The sequence below is a fragment of the Nicotiana sylvestris genome, chromosome 12 (assembly GCF_000393655.2).
Source record: "Nicotiana sylvestris chromosome 12, ASM39365v2, whole genome shotgun sequence".
Classification (NCBI taxonomy): domain Eukaryota; kingdom Viridiplantae; phylum Streptophyta; class Magnoliopsida; order Solanales; family Solanaceae; genus Nicotiana; species Nicotiana sylvestris.
This window is the reverse complement of record NC_091068.1, coordinates 119556192-119568714: the sequence shown is the minus strand read 5'-3', so window position 1 is coordinate 119568714 and position 12523 is coordinate 119556192. Positions and strand designations below refer to the sequence as shown.

General features: G+C 34.7%; 1 long non-coding RNA gene across 1 annotated transcript; it reads left to right on the top strand.

Moving 5' to 3' along the window:
- Positions 1–516: 516 nt before the first annotated feature.
- LOC104236377 (uncharacterized) lies at positions 517–9364 on the top strand. Its single transcript, XR_713411.2, has 2 exons — positions 517–919; positions 8174–9364. It is a non-coding gene; the product is annotated as an uncharacterized lncRNA (long non-coding RNA).
- The last annotated feature ends 3159 nt before the right edge of the window (positions 9365–12523 follow it).

Here is a 12523-nt window from a genome sequence, read left to right as displayed (position 1 = left end):
TACACCCTTTTAATCCTAGCCATTCATTTCATTTAATCTAATGGCCCCTAGTCTTTCACTCATTGATATAAAAACCACTTTATAACCTAACCCTAATATCCTCTTTAGCAGCCGCACACCTTCTTCTTCACAACTTCACTGTCGCCTCCTCACACCACAACTCGCCTAAAAATGCTAAACCGGCATGTGCTTGGTCCCCTCTCTTCCCCCTTATCTTCTTCCACACGAATTTCTTCCACGTGGCCTGACAAATAACGGATTTCGTACTATCCAATTCTGTCTCGTCCCCTCACGCGCTCTTCATCTCACACGAAATTCATTTGAAGATGGGGATAGGATTAATGGGGAGCGTAGGATTGAGTCTCACTCAATCTACTCCCTCCATTTGTCTTCTACTTGTTTAACAAAAGAATTTTGGATTTTTGGGAAAAAATTCGAATTTCTTGGGAATTAAGTATAGAAGGTTCGTGATAAACCTTTATATATGGGGTATTGACGGAGAGGTTTTTTTTTCGGGGTTCGAAAAATTGGGGAGTGAGGGCTAGGGTTTGGAAAGAGGGGTTTCTGTTGATGTCCATTCTTCAATTTTAGCTTAAATTCGAGAAAAACCAAAAATACAAGAAAAAAAGTTGGAATTTAGTGTCCTTGTTTAAGTTTTGTTTTCCATTTCAAATCTGAAAAATACCAAAACATATATACGCATATTACTGTTCATTTTGTGGTTTTTCAATATTGGGTTTGGCTTCAAAAAAAAAAAGGAGGTCGATTGATGTGCTGAGGTTCGGTTCGAGTTTGTTGTCAAGTTCGTGATTTCGGCTTGCGTTCCCGTCCGATTCTTGTCGCGGTTTCCTCGCTCAAATTTTGGTGTCAAGGCCTTGTACTTGCTTATTTTTGTATAGAGAAAGGATTTGCTCAACAGGTTTACTCTGTTCTCTTTCCCAATTGTTTGCGATATTATTTTGTGTGTGGCGATAAATTACTCCTTTATCTTGGCCATTTGCTTATCTGTTATCCTTGATTTGGTGGCCTGTTAGAATTGCTAAAATGATTTTTTTTAATATCTATCATATGGTCTATTCTCGTAAGGTTAATCCCTTGTCGTAGTTGTGGATTTGAATTTTGGTTCGTCTTATTTTATTTCCTTTTCCTTACCATCATTCTAGTTAGTTCGAAAGGAAAGCTCTGTCTGGTTTTAAACCCCAAGGCTGCTTGCCAGAGACGTTCTAATTTTCAGCAGTATACTCACGTTCCTTCTTAGTGATTTTGTCATAGAGTTAAAATGAAAATATTCAAGTAGTTAACAATGAAAATTTCTATCTACAGTCATGCTAAAATTATCATGAGAAATACATATTACTGTGTTGGAGTGATACCCATGAAGATTTAGTTTATAAGATCATTTTCTTTATATACAAGAAGGTTTGCGAGTAGTTTTATTAGGATCCTACAGATTTCATCAATTTTTCTTTAAACGATGTAACTGATATGAATGTGTGTTCTAATGATTTGGTCCTTTTCATTAGGTTAGCATTTTAGTGTCAGTTGTCGGCAAGATATGGCTAGTAATCTTAGTTAGCGTTTGACCATAGGTTCCCAAATTTGTTTTGAAAAATCTTGATTGGGGTGAAGTTGAGTTTGAAGATGAAAATGTGTTTGGACATACGTTTTCAAAACATATTTCTCAACTTTATTTTGAAAAAACATGTATATAATTCCCAAATTTTGGGATTTTGGCCCAAAATCAGCAATTGGGGTGATTTTGGGATTTGGGATTTTGCCAAAATATGGGCAAAATTTATGGCCAAACATGAGTTTGCCAAATAAATCCCTAATTTATTTTGGAAAAAGTCATGGCCAAATGGGTCCTTGGTATTTCAGTCACATGCTTCGAGGAGATATTGGATAAAAAACAAAAGATACATTATTTTCCTTCGAGGAGATGTTGGTATTAATGATTTTTTTTCAAACATTTGTGAGTTTTCGGGAGTCAGTGTCATGTGTTAATTCACAAACTTCTTTAACCGCTTCATGTTTAGAATCATCATTTGCTAGAATTGTTTGGGTGTTTCTTGTTTGGATTGTTTGAATATTTACGGGCCATGGGATTTAGGATTTAAACAGAATTGAAAGAAATTAGCATGAACGGACTTTCATTTATTTATTTTAGTTTATTTTATTATTTCTACTCTTCTTCCATAACTGCTAGGAGCATGTTTAGGCCATAAACACCTAGGTAGGCAAACCTTAGGTCTTATATTTTATTTTATTCGAGATAAGAGGTCGTTCCCTTTAGGTCTTATATTTTATTTTATTCGAGATAAGAGGTCGTTCCCTTTAGTTTATACTCGAGGAATGCCCCCATAGATTGTGTATATATTTTTATCAGGGGAATGCCCCAAAGCGAATGTAAAAGGAAGCTGAGGCATCATCGAGGGAGCATTAGCCTAGCGTAGTGTATAACTTTTGGTACTTATTATTTTTATTTTTATTTTTCTTAGGTGGGGACAACCTCGAGCCTCTTGTGTGTTTATTTTTCTTTCGTGTATTTTTTGTCTTAGTTTGAGTATCCTTTAAAGTCAACTAGATCAAGTATGCAACCATACTAGTTACGGGCCTCGGGGAATGCCTAACACTTTCTTCCAGAGTTAAATGAATCCCCTTTCTTGGAATCTTTGGTGCTGTCCGTTTTAGAATCAAAATGTGTTTTTTGAAGGAAAATTATTACTTTAAAAATAGTGACCTTACACACCGAAATCAAATGTCGGGTGGCGATTTTGAAAAATCCTTCGAAACACAATCTTTTGTCACTTTCTAAATGATAATCCTTTTGAGCTTTAAAATCACTTTATATATTTTAATGAGGGTTAGTTAAGGTAAAAAGGGGTGTGGCAATACTGAAGAACTATTACTAGTCTTTCACCATCAATGAATTGCCTTAGCTCTCCTCTACCTGACTTGGTGCCTGTCACGACCCGGAATTCCCACCTTTGGGATTGTGATGACGCCTAACATTTCTTTTGCTAGGCAAGCCAACGTTAGAGTAATTTTTTACCAAATTTTAACCACTTTGAACAATTTAACTAATTGAACGGAAATGAAGTCCAAAATAAAATATGAAATCGCGTAATAATCCAATATCTAGTATAATCCGGATCTGGAGCCACAAGTACAAAAACTTCTAGAGTTTCTACAAACATGGTTTGAAATAAGTACAACTGTCTCGAATGAAAGGAACAGTAAATAGGGAACGAGGAAAGGGACCTCAAGGTCTACAAACCCAGCAGATCTACCTCGAGTCTCCAAAAGCTAATCCAAGCTGATCCACCTCGCGTATAGCTGAGATCAGTACCAAAATCTGCACAAGAAGTACAAAGTGCAGTATGAGTACAACCGACCTAATTTACTCAGTAAGTGTCGAGCCTAACCTCGATGAAATAGTGATGAGACTATGACATGACACCCGCATAATTAAACCTGTATAGACAAAAATATACGTACAACATAACAACAAATAAAGATTAAACTTGTACTATTGGGAGGGACGTGCGAAAGGAGGTATAAGATATGGTAACTACAGGAAGGAATGATAACAAGAAACAATCAATAAACCTTCAACCAATAAAACGAATAAACGTAATGGATAAAACTGCACGACATTACCCTTCATGCTTTTACTCTCAGCCTCACCATGAAACAGTAATAATGGCACGACATCACCATTCGTGTTTTACTCTTAATCTCTCCATAAAATGATAAATATGCCACGACATCACCCTTCGTGCTTTTCGCTCAATTTCATCATGAAACAATATATACAACACGACATCACCCTTCGTGCTTTAATTCCCTTCCTCGCTATGTATTAATCAATAATTGCAACAACACTCGACGCGACATCACCGTTTGTGCTTTACCACTTTCCCTTACAATGTAACAATGAACATATAACAATAGGGAGATAGAATAAGCAAGAACGAGTCTTACGTCAACAATGGAACGATCAATTTAGTAATAAACTAGTCTAAGCATGGATATCATGATCAAAGAAGGAAGTAAATTACAAATAACAAGTCCCACCCGCATGCTTTAACCCAAAAACAACGCATAAGTACTTGTCCCCTCACATATATGTTGTACCCAACCATTAAAGATGTAGCAAATAGGCAAACAAGTCCAAATCCCTCAGTCAAGGTTAACCACGACACTTTCCTCGCTCCAAAAGTCAACTTAAAGCTAAATCACGGCTTTGCCTTTCGAACAACCCTCCGAACCAACCAAAGCTATGAATGTAAAAGATTCAATTTAGGTCATTATTAAAAAAGTCAATAAAAGTCAACTCCCAGGCTCGCTTGGTCCAAACCCGAAATTTGAACCAAAACCCGATTACTCATTCACCCCCGAGCCTGATTATATAATTTGTTTCGAAATCCGACCACAATTTGAAGTGTAAATTCCAATTTTACAAAAATTCTTAATTCTACCCAAATCCCCAATTTCTACAATGAAAATCCTAGATTTTTGGTTAAAGTCTTATGGAATGTAATGGGTAATTGAAAGAAAATAGGTTAGAATCACTTACACCAAATAATTGGGTAAGAAGATCTCTTGGAAAATCGCCTCTAAGGTTTCTAGGTTTGAAAATTTGAAAGAATGAGGAAAATCTCGTCTAACTCAGCTTTTTACCAGGCGAAAATATTGCGAACCCCGCAAATGCGAGATTTCTTTCGCAAATTCGAAGTCCCCATATTTCTGCTATCATCGCATTTGCGATGATTTGTTTGCAATTGCGAACCCCGCAAATGCGAGATTTCTTTCTCAAATTCGAAGTCCCTATATTTTTGCTATCATCGCATTTGCGATGATTTGTTCGCAAATGCAAACTAGGCCCTACCGCAAATGTGAACAAGCTTCCCCCCAATCCCTATCGCAAATGCGAACAATTTGGTCGCAGATGCAAACATGCCTCTTTCGCAATTGCGGCAGAGTACTCGCAATTGCGAAAACTGATCCCCCAGCCCATGCTCGCAAATGCGATGATTGCTTCGAAAATGCAAGGCTCGCAATTTCGAGCCAGACCTCGCAAATGCGAGATTTGCAGCAGACACCAGAAACTCAATGCATCACCTATCTATCTAAGTCCAAACTCACTTCGTAGCGTATCCGAAACTCACCCGAGCCTTCGGGGCTCCAAACCAAACATGCACACGAGTCCAAAAACATCATGCGAATTCGGCCGCATGATCAAATCGCTAAAATGACATCTAGAACTATGATTCGGATACCAAATCAAATGAATTTTTCAATGAGACTTTAGAATTTCTATTTTAGCACTCGGACGCCCGAATCACGTCAAACCAACTCCGTTTTTCACCAAATTTTACAGACAAGCATAAATATAGTAATGAACCTATACCAAGCTCCGGAACCAAAATTCAGGCACATCAGCAATAAAGTCAAACTTTGGTCAAATCTTTGAACTCATTAAACCTTTTAACTTCAAATTTTTGACAAAATGCGATAACCCGAGCTAGGGACCTCCGAATTCAATTATGGGCAAACACCCAGGTCCCAAATCACGATAAGGACATATCGGGACTGTCAAAACATGTATCCGGATCTGTTTGCTCAAAACATTGACCGAAGTCAACTCAAATGTATTTTAAGGCACAAATAAATTCACATTTTATCAATTTTTAACATAAAAGCCTTCCGGAAAAAGACACAGGTTGTGCACGCAAAATCGAGGAAGGCCAAAATGAGATATTTGAGGTTTCAAAATACGAAATTGAGGTTTAAAACTCTAGATGACCTATCAGGTTATCACATCATCACAGTGCATAGTATCTTTTGTTTTGCCAATGCCCCTAGTCCTGACTAGTTATCCCACTAGAAAGCAATTTTTCCTTCTTTCACGTTCCAGGAAATGAATTTCTCAACTCCAGGCTTCACTTCCATTAATCCCTTCCATACATGTGACTGCCCATAGGACTATCTCCTTGCAACTAGATGAATCCTTTTGCCATATTTGGTTCTCTTGGTCATCATTTTGCTTTTCTCATGAGGAAGGAGGTGCAAGCTTTAGGTATATCCATGATATCTCCCTCATTTTTGCAGCTAAAAATTTGTGGAGGTTTAGAACTCCAGGATAAACTCCCTCAACATGTCTTAACCAAAATCTCTGGCATTAAGCTTGGATCTAAAGGGAAAGATATTCTTATTTGGTGTCCAATTTCCGATGGTTCGTTCTTGTGTCAATCTACTTCTAAAGTTTTGAGAAGTGCTAGGGGAAGTACAATCCTCTGTTTTAAAAGACAGAATTGGGACTCGTCCGGGACTCGCCCCGGGGCGGAGCACTCGTAAAACGCCCCTGGGCTTATGTGTGGGGCTTAGTTCCGCGAGACTTACGCCTCGGCCATCGGGGCTTACGCTTCGGACACGCCCAACGCCCAGCGTACTGGGCTCGCCTAATAGAACTTTATGCAATTGTATGTAATTAACCTTGTAAATCCTCAAATTTTCTTAATAAATCGTTGACTATTTAAAATTACTTTTTTCTTAATCATAAATCATTAAGTTGAGAGTATTTTATGTCATAATTAAAATAAAAATTATTACACACTATCCACTAAGACTAGGGGTGTCAATGGATCGGTTCGACTGGTTATTTTATAAAATTTATACCATACCATTTTTTCGGTTATTCTATTATGTATAACCAAAATTGGACTTTTCGAAACCGTCCCAATCATGTCGGTTTCTCTTCGGTATTGGTATCGGTACGGTTCGGTAAATTTTCGGTAATTTTTTTAATGTCATGTAAAAGTCACTAGTAGAAGTAGAATGCAATAACATACATACTTTTTTAGGACTTAGCAAAGTTCTCTAGATATTTTTATAGTTTAAAAGGTGATAGAATTAAGAAAATATGAAAGGTGGCTAGAGTATAGATCAATCAACTATTCTACATCATCATAAAAGAAACTACGCAAATACAAAAATAATATAAATCACACGAGTGAAAAAAATATTAACTAAATTGGGATTCAAGAATAATGTTTATAGAAGATTAAATATTCAAGAAGATACATGAAAATCATACGAAAGGAAACATGTTTAATACATTATAGATTGCTACTCATACTCGACACAATACCTTGTGTCTTGCTAGTAAATATGCTAGAAATAATTTAGTTTCAATAGGAGTATCAAAATAGGTTTGGAGGATTTTAAGTTTAATTACGTGTTGGCTTGTAACTGTTTCATAATTCAAATGCCCAAGAAAAATTTAATGCTTTATTAATTTTAAACTTACTGTATAAATATATTATTCACATTGTAAATTTATTCGGTACGGTTCGGTATTTTTTCGGTTTATTTTCATAAAATAAAAAACCTACCCTAATTATCGGTACGGTTATAGATTTATATAAAAACCTACGGTTTCAATAAAAGAAACCTTAAATTCGGTTCGGTACGGTACGGTGCGGTCGGTTTAGTCGGTTTTTAAATATCCATTGACACCCCTAACTAAGACTGCTATGATAGTTAATTTTAAATAAATCTTTCATTTTAAAAAGTTTACTTATTAACTTTTGTTACGTCTTTACTATATAATATGGTCCATAATTTTTTTATAATTATTTTTATCATGTTTACGAGATACAATACTTATTAATTTAATAGCTCAGTATTAGCTAGTAACTATTTACAAATAATTAGTTATCATGGTAACATATGGTGAATTATGTGTCACTGTATTAACTTGTTGAAACTTAAAAATAATTGATGCTAGAGAATCATATTTAAATTGTGAATTATGTTTTTATATAAATTCTCTTTCATATAGAAAGCATATTAAATAAAAGGAGTAATTTAAGAAAAATATAAAATTATAATATCGTCTTTAAGAGATACATATAGGATTTCGTATCGAATACATTACTTTTGATGTTTGAGTTGTAACGACGTTGCAGCTAATTTGCATATTATGATATATGTCATACTTTTCGCATTGTTCATAGTTGAATAATTTATAAATATTTTAAATAGATTATTTGTTATAATTTTGTGATTTTAATGTAATTTTTATAATTATTTTTTATTTTATACTTTCTTAAAATTCTTGAAATTAGTAAAATTTAAAGATCCGTGGGACTTACGCCCCATGTCTCAGGACTTACGCTTCGCCTCGTCAGAGGTAAAACGACTCGCCTCTCGCCCCCGCCTTTTAAAACACTCACTGGCCAAAAGATTAGGCATAAAAAGCTACCCTTCAAGGTATCTTGTTTTCATGCTAAGACTATCGTGATAAAGATTACCAAGTGATGAAGTCATCAGAAGATATGGGCCAAGTAGATGTCATTGTTGCAGATACCCTCAGGAGGACACAATCCAACATACCTCTATATCAAGTTGGAAGGTCAGAAAAGTTTGGCAAATTTTTGGAAATGCATTTAGGATATCTACTAACTCAAACCTGAAACTCTTTTTGATGAATTGGTGGATGGTTAAACAAAGGAATGAAATACATTCATTTGCTTTGCAATATGTTCTCTCTATAATTTGTTGGGAGTTATTGAAATAAAGGTGCACTGCCTAATGTATAGAGCATTATTTTTCGGATTATCTTCTGCTTACAGTTCAATTCAAGGGAATGAACTGGAATGGCATATGGGCCATTATTTGTGCCAGAATTAAAGGTCTAGAACTCAAACTTCAAGTTAATATTGTAAAGTGGCAACTTCCTCCAAGTGGTAGGCTGAAATTGAACACAAATGGTAGTAGTAAAGAGTTACAAAAAACTGCATGGATTGGTGGCATTGTTTGAAATGAAAGTGGAGATTTAATTATGGCTTTCTCTAACCAATTCAGTTCTGCACTAACAATGTTGCAGAAGCTAAAGCTGCCCTGTTTGGAATCTCTTGGTGTCAGTTTAATATGATAGGTAATATTGTCTCGGAGATGGACTCTATGCTCATAGTTACTATGCTGAAAGGAGCCTTCAAACCTTCTTGGGACATTAGAGATGATGTCATCGAAATACAAGCTACTATTGCTCAGTTGAAAATTGAAGTTCAACACTGCTATAGAGAGGCAAACACTGTTGTTGATGCCCTGGCAAAATGGAAGCTCATTACAAAACCTACCTCTATAGCTAAAATGTTCGTATATCAGTTCAGGAGCGCGCTGTCTTCAACTGGAGAAAATATGGGTTCCTAATAAGGATTAGACAAACAAAACTATCACATCAACTTGTTAACCAGTGTTAATGTTTATGCTTTTCACAGTTAACTCTTTGGTGATCACATTGATATATTATGTAAAAGAGGATTCCTCCTCAAATGCAGTTTTCTTGCCTTTTCAATTGTCGTCTAGAATGGCTAAGGTAACTCTTCATCTTGTACCAGAGGCAAAGGTCTATGTCCTCCTCCATCTTATGCTATTTTGTGACTCTATATATAGGTAGGGGTGAAGCCCAACCCCCATCACAATGATGGACTTTTAACGAATGAATTGGGAAAAGCCAACAGAAAGATTCGGTTATAACTTTGTAGAGCCGGAAAAAATATTGAAGAACTATGATATTTTCGGTGAAGAAGATACTTATTTTGTAATGACAAAAAAAATAGGGACAATATTTAAAGACCAATCCTTTAGAGGATAACCGATGCAATTTGACATCCTCTAACAACGGAGAAATTAAAAAATAGTCAGATGTACAAGTGGTCATTCAAAAATAGTCACAGTTTCAAAAGTCATCAAAATTTAGTCACTTTTCATGTAAAGATAAATCTGAACGAAAACATTATTCAATATTCGGAAAATATTCCAGCATAATATACTAGAATTCCAGTATAATGTACTGAAACTCCAGTATAATATATTGGAGTTCCAACAAAGTATACTGGAACTCTAGTATATTATACACTGGAGCTAGCAAAGTATGCCGGTCCAGCATAATCTGCTGGAAGTTTATGTACAAGTGCACCGAACTCTAGTATATTATGCTGGATCGGTCTCTATTGCAGCAAAATAGTGGGTATTTTTCAATGACGTGGTGAACACTGGCTAATTTTGAATGACCAGTCCGAAAATTTGCTAGCCCGTGCTATTTTAACCTAACAACAAACCAAATTGGCCCAACTTCCTAAATGCCCAACACAGATCAAAACCCAACTAAAAGACTAGATCACCCAGACTTACTCAAAGGGAGAATGACACACTTATCCACAAAAATAAAATTATTTATCTATTTGTTTTTCTACCCATCAAACTAATTACATTTCCTACCCATAGTAGTTTTGTGGAGAATTTTTTTCTTTATTTTCCAATTTTTTTATTTATTTCTATGCTTCTTTTTTTTTTTTCTCTTCTTATTTTTTTTCTTTTTTCCTTTTCTAATTTCATTTAACTTCTTTTTCTCTTCATAATCTAATTTCCTTTACTGTTTTCACTATTTTTTATTATTCTTTTTTTAATACTATTACTAAAGAAAAATTAAATTGTGCACCAATTAAATATAGCTAATACAACCAAAAAATATTAACTAACATATGATACCAGTATAGTATATAGCTATACCAACAGGGTATGCAATTGTACGAAAAGAGTTAAATTTCTTTTTTTTTTTCTTGTTTTGAGTTTCAAAATAACCACAAATTCAACAAACCCAATTTATGAGTTTCAAAGCTTCAAGGTCCTCCAATGGCAGATTAATGTTTTGCAGAAAGCAGAAGTCTTGGAATTCAAGTCATAGAATAAATCAAAATGATTTTTTTTTTGCATTTTTAATTTGCCCCACGCTGGGTAAAAGTTTAAAGTAAATTAAAAGGGAAAAGGCAAGCGAATTTACGGGTAATAAGTATACTATTATGGTATATTATATACTATTACAGTATACTATTACAGTATATTGCATATTATTACAGTATACTATAACAATATATTATATGTTATAATAGTATACTGTTGCGGTATAACTATACTCCTAGAGTATATTGTATACTGTAGCGGTATACTGTTAGGTAACTGTGTTATTCTTCGATTATTACAATATACCATTGCAGTATATTGTAAACTATAATAGTATATTGTTGCAGTATAACTATATACTCCTACAACATATTGTATATCGTAGCGGTATACTATTGGGTAGCTGTGTTCTTTTTCGATTTTCAGCTGAAATTTCGATCTCAATCACCTCAAAACATCTCCAAATACTATCAAATTTCAGTATGAACTTCCCGAAGGTACTATAAACAATATTTAACAACACCCACTTTGAATCAAATAAGAAATCTTCAAAATAAAAAATTTAAATTCAAGAGCTTCAAGCCCAACAATGGTGAATCATAAAAATTCAGATCCGGAAAGCTTACTTGAAGGCACTATAATCAATATTTTATAGCACCTACATCGAATCAAACAATAAATCTTCAAAATATAATTTTAAATATAGGAGCTTCATGCTCATCAATGGTGGATCTTCATACACACACAAAAATCAGAGCTCAGAAACTTAATATATAACTGCATACATGGGTTCAGAAATATAAATAAATACCAAAAAAATACTAATATAGAAAGAGGATTTTTAAGTGAAACTCATGTACAATAATATTGAAGATAGAAACAAAATTTGAAGAAAAATTCACAAGTCAAATTAGTAACTGCTGTGTGAAATATGATTTCTCATGGTTTGGCTATAGGATTTTTGAAATGAAAGAAATGGCTGGGGTGAAATAGCGTTAGTTGAGGCATTAAATGAGGGGAATAAGCTAATGTGTGGGCCGGGTAAATAGTTTGGACCACATGAGTAGGAGAAGTAAATAATTTTAAAGGGTAAATAGTTTGGAATTAATGGGTATAAAGTGAGATTTTTCTTTGTAAGCCCATCTGCTCTAAACCCAAACAAAACCCATTAGAAATGAAAAGATCTCCAAATATATTAGTTAGTTGAGAGTTTAAGGTTTAATCCTATACTTGATGTCTCCATTCGTTTCTTCTTATTTTCCTTAGTACGTTCTTCATTAATATGGTATATGAACCAAGTCAAAGGCAAGCAAGGAGAATCCTATTTTTTTAATTCACCAAAATTGAAAAAAGAAGAAGTATTTACAGCTCAAAAAAACAAAAACAAAGCACTAGCTATAGCTGGACATCAAGCCCCACCTTTGGTGCATCATAATAATCCTTTACTCTTCAGCTTCTCAACTACTACAAAGCTAATAACAACTAATTAGGACGATTTGGTGCATCCTCTAGGCTCTAATAAACCTTCTTAACTGAGAACTCGACTATTTGTTGCATATCAAGCAGTGTATATCCTGCTTCTTCTAAATAATTCAATTCTTCTGAACTATCCAAGAAGCATGCTTAGGATCTATATCCCATACTTCTCACCCTTCACATAGTATGTGTGAACCTATATTACCATAGCTACGAAGAATCTGATTTTGTTACTAAAGGTCATCTTTTGTTTTAGAAGTCAAATTTGCGTCCCGAGGCCTTGAAAACCTCTTTT